The sequence below is a fragment of the Trachypithecus francoisi genome, unplaced genomic scaffold (genome assembly GCF_009764315.1).
Source record: "Trachypithecus francoisi isolate TF-2019V2 unplaced genomic scaffold, Tfra_2.0 Lachesis_group4, whole genome shotgun sequence".
Taxonomy (NCBI): domain Eukaryota; kingdom Metazoa; phylum Chordata; class Mammalia; order Primates; family Cercopithecidae; genus Trachypithecus; species Trachypithecus francoisi.
The window spans coordinates 10,676,431-10,694,950 of NW_022681469.1; the positions used below are offsets into that span (position 1 = coordinate 10,676,431).

Sequence of the window (18,520 nt, forward strand, 5' to 3'; positions counted from 1 at the left end):
TTCTTTTGCCCCAGGGCTGAGGCAGGGTGCTGTGGGGAATGTGGACAAAGTGCCTTGTTCTTCTCCAGCATCTTTGTACACTTGCTTGCCGTTTGCCGAAGCCGTTCTGTTATCTATCGTGAACCAGTGTTCGTTTTATCTCCTCTGTTAGAGATCTGGGTAGAAAACTTCTGACTCCGACTCCATGTCATAGGGTCCCTGGACAGTTTTCACAGCTTTGAGGAGGGCAGGTTTCCCTATGACACCACACAAAATCAGTCGTTTCAAAGCCGTATCTATCTGCGGGGTCCCAATTTAACATGGAGTCCACACTTCTTAAAGAGCTGTCTTCTCCTTGGTATCTCCTTCTGAGGTGACCTCCAGGGAGGGAGCCGGCAGCATGGGGTTCCGATGGTGGAGCAGGGAGAGATCATGGGTGGCAGCAGAGGCGTCCAGGCCCAGGCCTGTGGGGCTGTGAGCACTGGCAGAAGCGTCCACTGAGCAGCAGAAGCTGGGGCTGGATGGCAGGAATGAGCCCTGGCGAATGACCTGCTCTCACGTTTCCATTCTCTTTGGGGCTCTTTCACTCTCTTTAGCTTTTCTCCTTTCTGGGCCTTCTCCCTTTTGGGGAAAATTCCCAGTGTTTCAACTGTTGTTTCTTTCCTATAAAGCAGCAGGGTCACCAAAAGGAAGATTCTGATGCCCTGGAGGGCAGAACCAGTGTTTCCAAAACTGGAGTGTGTTCCGCATCTAGTTCACGTGCCCCTTTCCTAGAGCTAACCCTTGGCTGGGACCAATTCCCCTGGGGGGGCCAAAGTGCAGTAGATGCTCTGGAGTTTGCAGGACCTGATGGTTCCAACTCAGGGTTATGTGATAAGAATAATATTGATACAATGGTAGAGAAAGGTGGCAGAGAAAATCTAGGCAGAAAGGGGCGGGTCCCTGTCAAACCCTCACCCTCAAGCCAGAAACTGCAGCCCAAAGCGAGAGCTTACATCCCTGTTTTCTGGCTCAAATGTTGCCTTTTCCAAAACCACCCATGGCCCTGCCCCACTGAATCTTGTGCCTATAAAAAACCCCATACTCAGCTGGCAGAGAGAAGAGAAGCAGCTGGACGTTGGCGACTATGGTTGGACGTTGGCGAGAAGCAGCTTGACTTCAGAAGGACAACTTGACATGTAACATCAGAGAAGAATCTAGCCAGAGATGGCTGGATTTCAGGAGAAGATTACCTTCCCTCTCCATCCCGTTTTCAACTTCCCTTCCTGCTGACAGCCACTTTCATTGGCAATAAAATCCCCCACATTTATCATCCTTCAATTTGTTTGTGTGACATCATTTCTCCTGGATGCAGGACAAGAGCTTGGGTGCTGCCAGTGTGGATACAAAAGGCTGTCACACCTGCCATTTGTCCTCACTGGCAGAAGGCAGCTGCCTCACGTGAAAAGGCAGAGCTAATACTTAGGCCGTCTGGGGACAGCAGAGCTAAAAGCACTGTAACGTGCCCTCTGGGGCTTCAGGGGTTGCAGGCACCACCCCTAGATGTTGCCACGGAGCCTAAAGAGTTCATTCCTGTTGACGCTCAAAAGCGCTCATCCTGGCTCCTGCACCCACTCACCCATGTGCTTCCCCCCACAAGAGGTGGAGCACAGTGGGGCCAAGTGAGTGGAGTTTGCTCCTGGCAGTGCCTAAGTGGCTGACTGGTTCCAGCATTCGTGTACTCCAGTTCTGCCTCATTCGCATGCATGCTTCCTCCCATGAGGGGTTGAAAGCTGTGGGCTGGGTAATTGAGGGCACCCCTGTTGCAAGTCCCGCCCAAGGGTCAGGGAAATATCCTGCTTCAGTATTAGAGCACAGACCAAGGGCAGTACATGTGGGGGGGCACTGTGCTTAGTACTTATTATGCAGTATCCCATTAAGTCTCCTGGCACCCCTCTGAGCCAAATAGGATTGTCTCCCAAGTGACAGATGAGGAAACCGAGGCTTAGAGAAGTTAAGGCTTTGTCAATGAATAAACATTTATGTTTCATATAAAAAAACTCAATTATTTTGCATTAGTCTCAATTTCTCTTTGAAAAATAGACTATATTATGTTTTATATTCATATAGACTTTTGATATTTCTAGTCAGGAACCCCATAGAAATGGTAGAGTGAGGGTTTTAGAAAAAAGGTAAATGGTTGTTAAAACTGCTTTGAGATTGTGTTTCATTAGAGGTTGAGCCAACAATTTGATTTTCAAAAACGTGGTGAACTGATGTCAAATCTTCATTAACATCATTTAAAGCACCAGAAAGTTACAGAAATGGCTGTCTGGAATAAGATTCCATATTTCTTTTTTTTTTATTTTTTTAATTTTTTTTATTTTTCTTTTTGAGACGGAGTCTTGCTCTGTCGCCCAGGCTGGAGTGCAGTGGCCGGATCTCAGCTCACTGCAAACTCCACCCCCCGGGTTTACGCCATTCTCCTGCCTCAGCCTCCCGAGTAGCTGGGACTACAGGCGCCCGCCACCTCGCCCGGCTAGTTTTTTGTATTTTTTAGTAGAGACGGGGTTTCACCGTATTAGCCAGGATGGTCTCGATCTCCTGACCTCGTGATCTGCCCGTCTCGGCCTCCCAAAGTGCTGGGATTACAGGCTTGAGCCACCGCGCCCGGCCAAGATTCCATATTTCTTAACATCTATAAATGATAGTATAGCCATCACTTTTTTGAATTTATTACAAGTAAATTATGTTACTCTATAATTGATTAGACTGGTCTCTACTGAGATCAAATATTAAAACATCATTTACTGTAAGAAACAATGTTCTGCCTGGAGGTATCTTGGGTAAGGTGTTATTTGTGGGGGAAACTTGCTTTAAAAATGCAAATTTTAGAAATGCAGTACAATCACTTTAATATTAGATTCTCAAGTGGCAATCAGTACTTTAATGTCGTATATGCATAATATGGGTTATAGAAAACAGCCCACTTAAAACACTGACACAATTCCGGGTAACACGTTAAAATGAAATGCTCATGACAGTCCTTTTAAAGAAATGCAGCAACTCCATCTGCGATGCATTAGCATGCTTTCCGGCTCCTTGCTCAGTTACTGAATGCCAAGTGAGAGGCAGGAGTGTTGTGAGAAATTAAAGAGAAAAGGGCACCTGAGCACGAAACACAGGGAGAATAAAGCCAGTTCCACGGAGGACAGAGCTGTGCTTGGGGCCTTGTGTACACGCTTGAGCTCCTTTTCAGCAACTGGACAAGCATTTATTTACTTGGACAGGGATGTATTTATTTATGAGACAGGTTCTTGCTCTATCATCCAGGCTGGAGTGCAAGGCACAATCTCAGCTCACTGCAGCCTCGACCTCCTGGGCTCAAGTGATCCTCCCACCTCAAGCCTCTTGTGTAGCTGGAACCACACTCATGTGCTACCATGCCGGACTAATTTTTTTTAGTATTTTTTGTAGAGGCGGGGTTTTGTCATGTTACCCAAGTTGGTCCCAAACTCCTAGGCTCAAGCGATCCACCCACCTCGGCGTCCCACAGTGCTGGGATTACAGGCATGAGCCACTGTGCCCAGTCTGGATAAGCATTTAGATGTGACTTATCAAAGGAGATTTCTTATTTTCCTTTGAGATTATTCAAATGCACCTACGTCGTCTTCTTGTGTATTCCGTGGGATCTATTCACCAGATGATTTTTGTTAGGTTTCTATATCTTTTAGTTTTCTATCAATATTCCCTTTTGGGGAGGGGGATGTGATATTATGAGATACAAAGAATCACTGTCAACTTCATTTTCTACTTTTTATGAAGCAGGCAAAAGATTTTAGGGCATCAGTAAGACTTAAATTTAAGACTCTTGATAAGTATCTACTGTGTGCTCCCCACTGTGCTAGGGATTGTGGAAGTCACCCCTTCATAGAATCTGCAGGGTCAACACAAATGGCCAAACCTGGTTCTAGCCCTAACACAGCACACGGTCGCTCTGCCGAGACCGTACTACAGCTGGCCCCAAAGCACTGCCCACCGTTCTGTTCCTTCCTTCTGTTCTGGGGTGAAGTATGTTGACTGGTGGCACTGGGGGTCTTTAGGTAATTCACAGACTGGGAGCTAAATAACATCCAATCTTATTCCTTCCCCGATTCCCTTTCAATTCCTCAGAGTCTCAGGCTGGCTCAGTGTGGGGCTGGACTTGCTTTATCATGGTGTCAACACTTGCTATTTTCCCTTTTTAACAAAGAGAGGTCAGACCTCAGACCTGGATGCTTCGGTGCACAACAGTGCTGAATTTCATTATATTTTTATATTCTGCATTTTTAGCACCACCGTGTCATGAGAGCAAGCGATACTGGCATTTCATTTCATGGTAGTATTGCAAAATTTCTCTTTAACATAAACTTTTTAACATAAATGTATTTAAGTAAAAATGGTGAGTCTGTTTAAAGGAAAATGTTAAGTAAACAGTAAAGGAGGCCACTAGAAATGGTAAAAATGTCATCAGAAATGACAAAAATCGTGACATTGGCACTCAAATGACTCTTGTTTGGGGAACATTGTCGTGGATAGAGGAGTTTGATGCCTCTCTAAGCCCCTGGATGTTCTCAGGTGTAATCCACCCTCTCCCCTCACGCTTAGTACCAGTCACTATCCATCACTTTAGAACACCAGAGAGCCCCGCTCAGTAGGGCTTCCTCCTGGATTCTGCTCCCGGCTCTACCTAACTGGACCAGGTGTGTTCCTGCTCTCTTCGGATGGGCCAGAGGCCTGTTGTGCCTTTCCTAGAATTAAAGTTTTCTTGACAACTGGGACTAAATGTCCCTTCTCTTTGAGTTCCTCAAAAATAATGCCTTGCACAAAGTAATCACCAGTGACTGTAGGAATGAATATACAGATGCTTTTCAACTTATAATGGGGTTACCTTCCCATATACCCCTCGTAAGGTGAAAATATTATAAATAAAAAATGCATTAAATACACATAACCTACTGAACATCATAGCATAGCCCAGCCTACCTTACACATACACAGAACACTTACATTAGTCTACAGTTGAGTAAAGTCATCTAACACAACACCTATTTTATAATAAAATGTTGAAAGTAGAAAACAGAATGGTTGTAGGGGTATTCAAAGTATGGTTTCTGCTGAATGCATCTCACTTTTAAACCATGGTAAAGTTGAAAACTTGTAAGTGGAACCATAAGTCAGGGACTGTCCGTGACTGAAACCATCTATTCAACAGTCTGTCATTCGTACTTTGGTTGTGTGGGATGGGACCAAGTACTATAGAAATTAGAAAAATCATAGTTAGCTGTAGTCGAAGTTTGTTTTTCAGCTTCATAGGGTAAACAGGTGCAGAACGTAACCAGAAAAGAGGAGGGGGAGGTATTCAGCATATTCAGGAATTCAGCAGCGTATTCAGAACCAGTAGATCATTATATGTTATTTCTAGCAGTACTATTACCCGAAAATCTGCCTCATTAAAAATGGACTGTCTTTCAAAACACTGTTGTATTGCTCTAAAACTGACACCCAGAGGAACTGACAAATTTCTCTCCTATGAAGGAAGGCAGGACTTAATTCTGAACACCCATTGCTACATAAACCCTCCACAGGCCTGATGCATAGAACAGTGGTTCGACGGCACCTCGTGGAATAAGTAGAAAGTCAGTCTGAAATCACTGCCTGGGTAAAGTTTTAAATACTCCTTGGAAAATCAGACTGAAATACAATAGGTGAGTGGTCACCTGCTGTACACTTGAAAACATGGCCAGGCGCTGCTGGGCCAGCACGTGAAGCTCCCAGTGGCTCCCAGGGTCAGGGCTGGGTATCTGGGCCTCTTGGAGAGAGAGTAGAATTTACATTGATCAGGTAGGATTCCGTTTTTCCATTCTAGTCGCATTTGGACATAGTTGAATGAACGGGAGTCTAAATGGTTAGTGGAATAAATCAAAGGGAAGTAACCATAACAACAACAGCAACAAAAAGCCAAGAGCATTCATCTAAAAAAAGCAACATAAAATCTGACAAGCCTCATTCCTCAGTTTGAACGCGATCAAATGGTAAACGTCAGGCAGGGCATGGAAATGTTAGCATCTAGGTTCCCTGTCAGCTCCTGCTCTAACAGACTGCAGTTTTTGTTCAGAAATGTCTTGCCAATCAGCTGCCTTTCCAAAGATGCACAGCCAGAATTAAATCTATATCCATAATTGATGTATATGATTAGGTACTATGACATTTTATTCATCCCTTAAATAAAGACATGAATGAAATTTCATTGTATTTATTGGATGCTTTTATCTCTTATGAAGAAATATGCAGGACTAAAATATGCAGGTGTAATTTAAATAGTTCTTGACCTATGAAATGCACTAACTCAATTATGCAGAGGCAGAATGCTGGGAGAAGCAGAATCATTTTTCCTTCTACTGTCTCTATCACATTTTGAATTTTAATTATTTTTAGAGACAGGGTCTCACTGTCAGCCAGGCAGGAGTGCAGTAGTGTGATCATAGGCCTCGCTGTACTCTTGAACCCCTGGGCTCAAGTGATCTTTTCACCTTAGCCTCCTAAGAACCTGGGACTACAGGTGCACACCACCATGCCTGGCTTATTTTTAAAATTTTTTTGTAGAGACAGGGTCTCATTATGTTGCCCTCCTGGCTTCAAGCAATCCTACCCCCTCAGCCTCCCAAAGTGCTGGGATTACAGGTGGGAGCCACTGCACCCGGCCTCTGCTGCATTTTAACTCATAAATCTTTTTATAAGGACTGATAAAACAAAACTGGATTTTTTTCGTTCCAGTCAACAATAAAAAGAAATGTCTTAACATAGCCCACTACACTTTTGCAAAAAGATGAAGTATTACATTTTTATTTATCAATTTGTCACAGCTCCTGGGCTTTCGGGGACACTAAATAGGTTGAAATTGTCACTCCCATTTCTTTTTTTCTTTTCTTTCTTTTTTTTTTTTTTTGAGATGGAATCTCGCTCTGTCACCCAGGCTGGAGTGCAGTGGCACAATCTTGGCTCACTGCAACTTCCGCCTCCCAGGTTCAAGCAATTCTCTGCCTCAGCCTCCCAAATAGCTGAGATTACAGGTGTCCGTCACCATGCCTGGCTATTTTTTTTTTGTATTTTTAGTAGAGAGTGGGTTTTACCATCTTGGCCAAGTTGGTATTGAACTCCTGACTTCGTAATCCACCTGCCTTGGCCTCCCAAAGTGTTGAGATTATAGGCGTGAGTCACCGGGCCTGGTGTCATTTGCATTTCTAAAATCTAGACTGAAAACAAAGAACGTATGATTGCTGATTAATCTTAGAATATAGTTGTAATGGCCGGGCATTGTGGCTCTCGCCTGTAATCCCAGCACTCCAGGATGCTGAGGCAGGTGGATCATGAGGTCAGGATTTTGAGACTAGCCTGGCCAACATGGTGAAACCCCATCTCTATTAAAGATACAAAACATTAGCTGGGCACGGTGGTGGATGCTTGTAATCCCAGCCACTCGGGAGGCTGAGGCAGGAGACTCACTTGAACCTGGGAGGCAGAGCTTACAGTGAGCCGAGATTACACCATTGCACTCTAGCCTGGGCAACAGGGCGAGACTCTGTCTCAAAAAAAAAAAAAAAAAAAATAGATATATATATATACACACATATATATATACAGTTGTAGATATACATATATAACTACATAGTTGTGTATATATATTTACATATAGTATATATGTTATACTATATATAACTATATATAGTTACATATATACATGTATACATGTATATATGTATATATAGTTACATATATACATGTAACTATATATATATAGTTGTAATTACACAGTATCAAAAACATTGATACAAAAGAGAATTTATGATCCCTTAAATGTTTCCCAAACACCAGACATTTGGAATGGGTCGGAGCACACATCTGATATGTGGATTTTCCACTTCTTTCCTGGATGTTTCAAGTTGTCAGATGTAAGATAGAAAGCCTGGAAGGTGCTGGTGCCCCATTCCTCAGCCTCAGGTGCCCTGTCACATGGCATGATTTTTTAGGGCTAAGAATAACAAGCTCTGCTGAAAGTAACAAGACCTTTCAGAATAATGGACGTACCTGTCACTCAAACCACACAGCGGGGTGCTGTGATTTACTTCATGGGAAATTAGGTCTGATTTCAGTTCTTTGAATCCCAGTAAATTGAAGCTATATGTCCTGGCTATTTGCTGCTGGGAAACAGAAACTAATGTGTGTCCTGAGTTTCTCGTGAGCTGGGAATGAACAGACCTGCTTCTTACTCACTGGAATGTTTCCACTTTTGCATTTTAACTTGGTAGCAGCAGAAATAGAATCCTGTGTACGAAATTACCAACTGAAATGTAGTACAGAAAAATAATTTATCTCTGTGTGTGCTCTGCTTCTGCTTAAATGTTTTTTTTTTTTGGCTTTGGAGAACGATGTTAAACTCCAGCCAACACCATAAAAAAAAAATGAGCTTCAGTTTTCAAGCTTTTCCTTAATTCCTCTCCAAGTCATTGGTAGGTATGCTGGCCAAGACTAGCAGAAGGCCATTTCAAACGAACGCCGGGCAGCAGGAAAATTTGGGACAATGGGGAAAAAAGGGTAGAAAGATGTTTACCTCATACATTTCAACAGCAGCATAACAAAGGGTAGGCTAGGAAAAGTGTGTTAGCAAATTTTTGTATTTCCAGGTAATGTCAAGTTGAAAGATTCAGTAAAATAGAAAGTAGTCACTTTTTATTTTTCTTCCTTTGTTCTCAGTTGTACTATAATTCCTATCCCAGAAGGCCTCTAAAGCTATCTTATCCAAAAGAAAAAAAAAAAATCCTTTGAGGACTAAGATCTCATGAAAGCATAAACATCACGAAATGGAGCTGAGGTAGGGGTTGAAAGCGATGGTTTCCCTGGGGCCATGAGCCAGTCAAGCACGCGAAGAAACCGAGAGGGAGAACTGTTTCTGGAAAGCGTATTGGATGGTTCCCTTAATTGACACTCCATGTCACATAATTAACACAAGAAAAAATTAGAATCTTGGGACCTTGCCATATAAAATGATGTTCAGAAAACGGAGCCTAATGCTTTGAGACTGAATTTGAGGCTCCAGTGGATCATCACAAAATTTAAACCGTACGATCGCAACCACCTTGAATGTCACCAAGGGTCACAGTCTAGAGACCCACTGGGAGGCCTTCGGATGCTTCTTCCCGTCAACACCTATTCTCACTGCTGAACCTCTAAAGCCTCTAAATTTTCAGACTGGGGTAATAGCTTCCTTGGTGGGAGAACACTGAGAGAGAGAGAGGCCATCTAAATTTCAGCAAAGCATTTTAGTAAGTTTCTCATGACATTTTTGTGGTCAAGACAAATAGATATGATCTCATTGTAATATGTTTGAGTAGTACAGTCAGCCACCACATAATGATGCTTTGGTCACGGATGGAACACGTGTAGGAGGGTGGTACCAGGAGATCATAATGGAGTTGAAATTTTTCTATTGCCTAGCATTTATCATAATATGCTTTTTATCATTTATCATTATTTTAGAGTATACTTTTCTGTTGCTGTTGGGAGACTGAGTCTCGCTCTGTCATCCAGGCTGGAGTGCAGTGGCACAACCTGAGCTACTACAACCTCCACCTACCGGGTTCAAGCGATTCTTTGTGCCTCAGTCTCCCAAGTAGCTGGGATTATAGGCACCCACCACCACCCCTGGCTAATTTTTGTATTTTCAGTAGGGACAGGGTTTCACCGTGTTGGCCAGGCTGGTCTCAAACTCCTGACCTCATGATCTGCTTGCCTCAGCCTCCCAAAGTGCTGGGATTACAGGTGTGAGCCACTGCGCCCGGCCTTTTTTTTTTTTTTCTTTTTAAAAAGGGTAACTGTACAACAGCCTCAGGCAGGTCCTTCGGGAGCTATTCCAGAAGAAGGCATTGTCATCACAGGAGATGACAGCTCCATGTGTGTCACTGCCCCTGAAGACCTCCCAGTGGGACAAGGTGTGGAGGTGGAAGACAGTGGTACTAATGATCCTCACCCTGTGGAGGCCAAAGCAAATGTATGTATTTGTGTCTTAATTTTTAATAAAAAAACTTTAAAAGTTAAAAACGAATTCTTAAATAGCAAAATCTTATAGAATACGGATATAAAAAGAAATATTTTTTTACAGCTGTATAATGTGTTTGTGTTTTAATCTAAGTGTTATACAAAAACACAAAAAAGTCAGAAAGTCTGAAAACATTAAGAAGTCTATAAAGTTAGAAAAGGTACAGTATGCTAAGGTTAATTTATTTTATTATTTGTTTTGAGATGGAGTCTTGCTCTGTTGCCCAGGCTGGAGTGCAGTGGTGCAATCTCTGCTCACAGTAACCTCTACCTCCTGGGTTCAAGTGATTCTCCTGCCTCAGCCTCCCGAGTAGCTGGGATTACAGGCATACGCCACCACACCAGGCTAATTTTCGTATTTTTAGTAGAGACAGGGTTTCACCGTGTTGGTCAGTCTGGTCTTGAACTCCTGACGTCAAGTGGTCCACCCTCCTCAGCCTCCCAAAGTGCTGGGATTACAAACGTGAGCTACTGCACCCAGCTGGTTAATTTATTATTGAAGAAAGAAAATTTAAAAAAATTTAATGTGGTCCAAAGTGTCCAGTGCTTATAAACTCTACAGTAGTATAATGTCCTAGGCCTTCATATTCACTTACCACCCACTCACTCACCCAGAGCAACTTCCAGTCCTGCCAAGCTTCATTCCTGTTAGGTGCCCTATATAAGGGTACCAATTTTTATATATATATATATTTTTTTGAGACAGAGTCTTGCTCTGTCCCCAGGCTGGAGTGCAGTGGCGCGATGTTGGCTCACTGCAACCTCCACCTCCCGGGTTCAAGCGATTCTCCTGCCTCAGCCTCCTGAGTAGCTGGGACTACAGGCACACACCACCATGCCCAGCTGATTTTCTTTGTATTTTTACTAGAGACAGGGTTTCACCATGTTGGCCAGGCTGGTCTTGATCTCCTGACCTCGTGATCCGCCCGCCTCGGCCTCCCAAAGTGCTGGGATTACAGGCATGAGCCACCGCACCTGGCCAATTTTTATCTTTTATATCACATTTTTACCATACTTTGTCTATGTTTAGTTAACGAATACCATTGTGTTACAGTTGCTTACAGTATTGAGTGCAGTAGCATGCTGCACAGGTCTACAGCCTGGGAGCAATGGGTTGTAGCATACAGCCTGGGTGTGTAGACGGCTGCACCATCTGGGTTTGTGTAAGTGCACTCTGTGGTATTCACATAATGATGAAATTGCTTAATGACACTTTTCTCAGAACGTATCCCTGTCGTTCAGTGATGTATTTTAAAGGTAGATTAATCATGAGATGAACAGTGGTGGAATTTGATAAATAGGTAGAAATTGGCTTCAAGGAGAATTTTAGTGGTGATTCCAAGCCTACATTTAATCATTTTATTAACTTGGATCAAGACATCACTGGCACACTGATGAATGTGCCATATGGCATTTAGTGAAAAGGGGTGGTTCCACTCAAGAGGACAGTATCATGAGCCAAAGGGACTCTGAGAGGCTGAAATGATTTCCCTAGATATAACTAAATACAGTTTAGCAGAAACGAATTTCTATAGTTGGAAATACCATCATGCCCCCCACCTGACTCCCCAATCACCTTTAATACTAAATTGTATAGGACACACCTGGTAACTGCATGTAGCCTCCTCTCTCCCTCCTTTGTTGGGACAATGGGGCTGACAGAACAAAACTGGATTTTTTTTCCCCAGTTTTGTTTTCCAGCAACCCCTCGGGACTCTGGTATTTTTGTTAATTATACGGGATTTAGGAATTAAGAGTGTGACCTGGCTGAGTCATGAAAAGGATGGAGTCTATATTCCAATTTAGAAAGTGGTTTCTGAGACCATCCTCTAGGGTGGTCAGAACACCCCAGAGAGGTGATCAGTTCAGGACAGAGCATCTTGAGCAGGAGGGCAATAATAAACTGGAGTGTGTTTTGAGGATGGCACCATGCTTGAGATGGTGTCATGTGAAGCAGAGTGGAAGGGACCGTGGATGCTGAACGTGGGGAAGGGAAGACTCTGGAAGCACACCATCACTGCCTTCAGGTGTTGGAAAGGCTGGCACCGGGGAGAAAGCTGAGACTTGTTCTGCAGGGCATTAATGGAAGGATGTTCAACTGGATCTTATACGGAAAGCAAATATGAGATCAAGTCTGCCAGGGTAGGTGTGGAGAAAGTGGCCCTGTAAGCCAAGGGGCTACTGAGTTCAATCCTAGGTATCATTCTAACTGGTGGGGTGTGGTGGATACACCAGGGAAGGGTGGGTTGAGGGGGCAGGGACCAGCTGTGCAGGAGAGAAGGCAAGTCCTCAGACCCCCAGTCTGTGTGGCACTGTACAGAAGAGGGGAAGTCTTCCTCACTTCACCCTGTGTGCCAGACCTTTATCTAACTAAATCTCCACAGAAAACCCACAAGATGGGGTTGAATGACCTTTTGTTATCCAGAAAAGAAACTGAACTTGAGGAGTAAAGTCACATGACGGAGGTCACACTGCTAGAAGATGGGGCAGGCATTCAGCCCCTAGTGTTGTCCCTGAATCCCTCTGCGTGGAGGGATTCAGGCTCAGGCTCCAGGAACCAGACACCAGAGCTCCCTATCTGGGACCCAGCCACTGAGATGTCAGGTCACAAAGACCTGATAGAACCAGAGGCACTGAGGAGCCGGAGAGCTTTGGAAATGGCTGTCTTTATGTCCTTTTGCCTCAGTCTAGAGCTGAGATTTCTGAGACGGCCAAATCAGGGGTAGGAAGAGGGTGCAGTGTGTCCTCCGAGGTGGGAGGAGGATAGGCCATTTGACCACATCTTTCTCTTCAGAGTTCACTGTTCCCACAGACACATTATATGTCATCCATTGTTATATAAATGGTGAGTTCCCAAATGGGATTTAAAGACAGCCTAGCAAATCTTTACATCTCTTGGAACTTAAAGCTTTTCCTTCACAGAATTCTAATCTCTCTTAAATAAGAGGCTATGAAACTGAGGGACATTATAATAACCTTCATTTACAATTAGATTCCGGATGTTCTGGTGACTTAGCTGAAAACAGCTCAAATCAGCGAAAACCTTTACAAGGACTTTTCAAAAGTTGGAAGACATATCTGTACACGCAGGGTGCAGAGCTGGACGTGGCCAGTGTGTGCCCTCCGCCTCCTCCTGGCAATGCTCACCCCTTATTACTGTTATTTCTGAAACGTGAATGTTTTCTCATAGTGAATGTAGCAGTAATAGTAATAATAATGATGATGATGATAAAGAACAGCAACATTTCTCACAAACCTACTTCCTGAGTATTAGTGGATTTGCCCCTGGGCATTGGTTCCCCTTACATCTTGGCTTAAATGAATGCTTAATAATGATAACAGAGGCCAGGTGCCATGGCTTACGTCAGTAATCCCAGCACTTCGGATCACTTGAGGCCAGGAGTTTGAGACCAGCCTGGCCAACATGGCGAAACACTGTCTCTACTAAAAATGCAAAAATTAGCTGGGTGTCGTGGCACCCCCCTGTAATTCCAGCTACTTGGGAGGCTGGGGCATGAGAATGGCTTGAACCTGGGAGGTGGAGGTGGCAGTGAGCGAAGATCACAGCACTGCGCTCCAGCCTGGGCAATAGAGGGACTCTGTCACAAAATACAAAAAAACAAAAACAGAAACAAAAAGATTCAATTTTAATTAAAAAAAATAATGGTAACAGCTAAAGATTCTTGGAGTTCTTACCATGTATTAGATGTACACTTAGCATTTGAAACACAGTGTCTTCTTGTTTGTGACAGAAGATTGTTTCATTTGTTCTATACTCAGATTGTTTTATATTGTTCTAGACTCAGAAAAGGAAAGAGACGCGAAACTAAAGGCAGGTAGCCCAGCACCTAGGGACCAGACCCAAAGCCAAGGAACCAGACCCAAAACCAGGCCTGGGACTGACTGACCTAAGCCTGGTAGTTAAAATCCGACCCCTGACCTAGCAACTGATGTTATCTATAGATTCCAGACATTGTATAGAAAGACACTGTGAAACTTCCCGATCTGTTCTGTTTCACTCTGACCACCAGTGCATGCAGCCCCTGCCACACACCCCCTGCTTGCTCAATCGATCACCACCCTCTCACGTGGACTCCCTTAGAGTTGTGAGCCTTTAAAAGGGACAGGAATTGCTTACTCGGGGAGCTTGGCTTTTTGAGACAGGAGTCTTGCCAACGCTCCTGGCTGAATAAACCTCTTCCTTCTTTAACTTGGTGTCTGAGGAGTTTTGTCTGAGGCTCGTCCTGCTACATTTGCAGCACCTTGCTATGGCTGGTAGAATTTTGGACCCATTCTGACTTTCGCTCACTGTAGTGAAGTAACTTGCCCAGAATCACATGAGCTAGGAAGTGCCAGTGCATAAAACTAGGAAATTTGCCTCCAAAACACATGCTCTTAACCATTACTCTACCAGTTAAGACATTATCCAGATGCCTGGAGACCAGGGGAGGCCTCAGCTGGGAGTTACCTCTAGAAAGTTAAGAACTGCCTGGGGCTCTGCAGAACCCTCCCTGCATTTGCAGATTATACTTAATACCTAACTCAGTCACAGCCGCTGGAAACCCCCCGCCCCTCAACTTGCAGATAATCCACTTTAACTGAAGATGTATCCCCCTGTGAACTGGTAATTACTCCTTGTGGCACTGTCAGAGCTATTCAAAGGATAAGAGACAAGGAAGACAAAGCTAATCTGAGCCAGGCACTGAAGCTGCAGCCGTCTCTTAGTCACCTAAATGGAGTGACTTCCATGGCTCAGGTGGAGTGTAGAGGGCTGTTGATTTTCATTTTACTTTTAACAAAAGACAAGGGGCTCTATCTGAAATGTTTGCTTTGGGGGGCCTTCATTTACAGCTCTGACGATGCTTGCTGTGTGCTTATTTTCCCAGCTGGGCACATTCTCTAGTCCTGTCATTACCTTGACTTTTTTAAGTGTCTGTACACGTTGAGGGGACTTCCATCTCCACTTCAGGGTGTGCAAATTACAGTGGCTATGGCACCTCGAAAAAGATACATTTTCTCGGTATCAGCAGTCATTTTCTCTTGGTGACATGTTGCGTACTTTGTTTCAGAACAGACGAGAGCTTAAATATTTTATGGGGCGATCACATTAATCTCGCCTCTAAAATATGTTATTGTGACTCTTAGACATCTTGGAGAAATGAATCTGCCTGGAAAATATGGTTTTCTGGATAACAAGAGATCTAATTCTTTTGGCATGAGCCCAGTTCAGTATTTCCAGCGGATATCTGTCTAGAATGCTTTTTCAGGCAAAGCAGGCCCAACGGCAGGGTCATGTGATAACTTCCACAGGCCCTAGGCACTTTTGCTTTCAAGATTTTCTTCATTAAAAAAAAAATCAAAATTAATATTTTAAGACTGTATAAAAATGAATATAATGATATTATGTATTAAAATATATATTAAAACATTTTTCCTTTGACTTAAACAGTTCATTGCTATCTTCTGATTTTAAATGTTTTTAGAACATTTTTGTGAGTCCCTGGAAGTACTGTGGGCCTACTGAGCCCCATGGATATGTTGGCCCCTGCCAAACATATGTGATGGTTTTTCTTTTCTTTTTCCATTAAAAAAATTTTTTTTGAGACAGAGTCTTGTTCTGTCTCCAGGCTGGAGTGCAGTGGCGCCATCTTGGCTCACTGCAATCTCTGCCTCCCAGGTTCAATCGATTTTCCTGCCTCAGCCTCCTGAGTAGCTGGGACTACAGGTGTGCACCACCGTGCCCAGCTCATTTTTGTATTTTTAGTAGAGACGGGGCTTCACCATGTTGGCCAGGGTGGTCTCAATCTCTTCACCTTGTGATTCACCTGCCTCGGCCTCCCAAAGTGTTGGGATTACAGGCGTGAGCCACCACGCACAGCCGTGATGGTTTTTCTTAATGGCCTGAAGCTTGGCTGGGAATATTGTTTTGTCATGCTATAGAGACCGCTAGAAAGTGGCTCTGGATTTGCATTTTTGAAGAAGGGCCTGAAGTTGCCTTTGTTTGGGTCATGTGCCTCTGTCTTAGACAGGTGGTGAAAACCCTGCTACTGACTTTACAGCATGGTTGCCTTTCTGCAAAAGTATCTGGAAATCACAAACTGCATGATGGTCTCTTGCTCCTGGAAATCATCTTTGTTATCTCTACCAGCATTCTCTAATTTGTGAGCAATTTTAAAAGTAAAATAGTTATTGTCTTCAAAAAATTCTGTTTCTTTAGCCATGATGCTATCTGCTACTGTGTAAGTTCTTTTCAACATGTGGCCTTGGGCAAGAATCCATGGAAAAATTGTGGACTTAATTTTACAGAAAGAGTGAAATAAAAGTCTTACATAGATCAACTTTGTTATGGAATCCCATTCATTTATCACCTAGACAAGGAATTATTGAGTATCTATTATATGCCAGGTGGTGAGGATTCAGTAGTGAAAAAGAGAGTTTCTACCTTCAAGAAATACATAATTTAATCTAATATTGCATATTCTGACATTACGCTAGACAGATATGTGTGTATGTGTATATATATACACACATCTCAAATATATATATTTGAGATGGAGTCTCACTCTTTCACCCAGATTGGAGTGCAATGGTGCGACCTTGGCTCACTGCAACCTCTGCCTCCCAGGTTCCAGTGATTCTCCTGTTGCAGCCTCCCAAGTAGCTGGGATTACAGGCGCATTCTACCATGCCTGGCTAATTTTTGTATTTTTAGTAGAGATGGGGTTTCATCATGTTGGCCAAGCTGGTCTCAAACTCCTGACCTCAAGGGGTCTGCCTGCCTTGGCTTCCCAAAGTGCTGGGATTACAGACATCAGCCACCACACCCGGCCTTCTAGACAGTAATATTATTTTTTGACTGAATTAATAAGTGAAAGACAAAAAAAGCTACTTTTTTAGGATGAGCTCAAAAACTAGTTTAGCAATAGCAAAGTGTCTGTCCTCTCCTTAAAGAAAGCCTCGTGCTCTGAAAGGATCTTTTACCAAGAAAATAAAGCAGGAGAAGGTACAGAGTGAGATGGGGAGATACTATTCTAGGTAGCAGGAGCAGGGAAGGCCACTCTGATGAGATTACGTTTGAGCTCTGAGCCAGGTGAAAGGAACCCAAGGAAAAAGCATTCCAGATGGAAGGCACAGTGACTGCAAAGGCCCTAAGGAGACACACATACAGACATTCCTCCAGCATGAAGGGGCCACATCTCAATAAACCCACTGTATGTTTTTGTGCTCACCTTAAAAAAGCAGTCCTTTTGTCTTTCACTTATTAATTCAGCCAGTAATTCAGTCAAAAAATAATATTACTATCTCATATATTGTCAGAATAAAAGTGCCTTTAACACACTCAACTTATCAAATACACCCTACCTTAAATGTGCTCAGAACACTTACATTAGCCTACAACTGGGCAAAATTATCTAATGCAAAACCTATTTTGTAATAGAATGTTGAGGCTGGGCGTGGTAGCTCATGCCTGTAATCCAAGCACTTTGGGAGGCCGAGGCAGGTGGATCACCTGAGGTTGGGAGTTTGAGACCAGCCAGACCAACATGGAGAAACCCCGTCTCTACTAAAAAATACAAAATTAGCGAGGTGTGGCGGTGCATGCCTGTAATCCCAGCTACTCGTGAGGCTGAGGCAGGAGAATCGCTTGAACCCAGGAGGTGGAGGTTGCAGTGAGCTGAGATTGCACCATTGCACTCCAGCCTGGGCAACAAAGAATGAAACTCCGTTTAAAATAAAAAAATAGGATGATGAATATTTGATGCAATTTATTGAATACTGTAGGGAAAATGGAAAGCAGAATGGTTGTATGGGTACTTGAAGGACGGTTTCTACTGAATGGGTATTGCTTTTGCACCATGGTAAAGTAAAAAAGTTGTAAGTTGAACCATCATAAGTTGGAGACCATCTGTGTATGTATTCTGGCTTCCCTTTAAATGTTGAAACATGGGGCTGGAGTGAGGGTGGATCCTGCTTGCCAAAGTGTAGACTGTTTGATTTCAAGCTTCCTATTAGCATCATTGAATTTGGCACATGAGTAGTAAGTTCCTCTGCTAAGACAGCCACATTTGTCTGTTGCATGGGGCTGAGGTAGTACTGCGGTCCCCTGCAGCCTGCACACAGTCCAGATGCAGGAAGAATGGGAGATGGCTGGAACCATGCCCTTTAGTAAGCCACAACAGAACATCCCCCAACCTCAGCAGCCACAAGGGTGGCCACCAGACCAGCATAACCACCACAGCAAAGACCTGTAAGGATCCTATTACGGGTTGAGTTGTGTGCCTCAAAAAGGTACGTCAAATTACCTGTAAGTGTGACCTTTTTACAGAAAGACAGTTTTTGCAGATGTGGTTGATACGGTTTGGCTCTGTGTCCCCACCCAAATCTCACTCGAATTGTGATCCCCACATGTCAAGGGTGGGACCTGGGG

At 43.6% G+C, this 18,520-nt stretch overlaps 1 protein-coding gene across 1 annotated transcript in view; it reads right to left on the reverse strand.

The window, feature by feature from the left end:
* The window catches only part of CNTNAP2 (contactin associated protein 2), a 2,313,133-nt gene that overhangs the window by 46,279 nt on the left and 2,248,334 nt on the right, over positions 1 to 18,520 (reverse strand). The gene's annotated exons all lie outside the window — the stretch shown is intronic.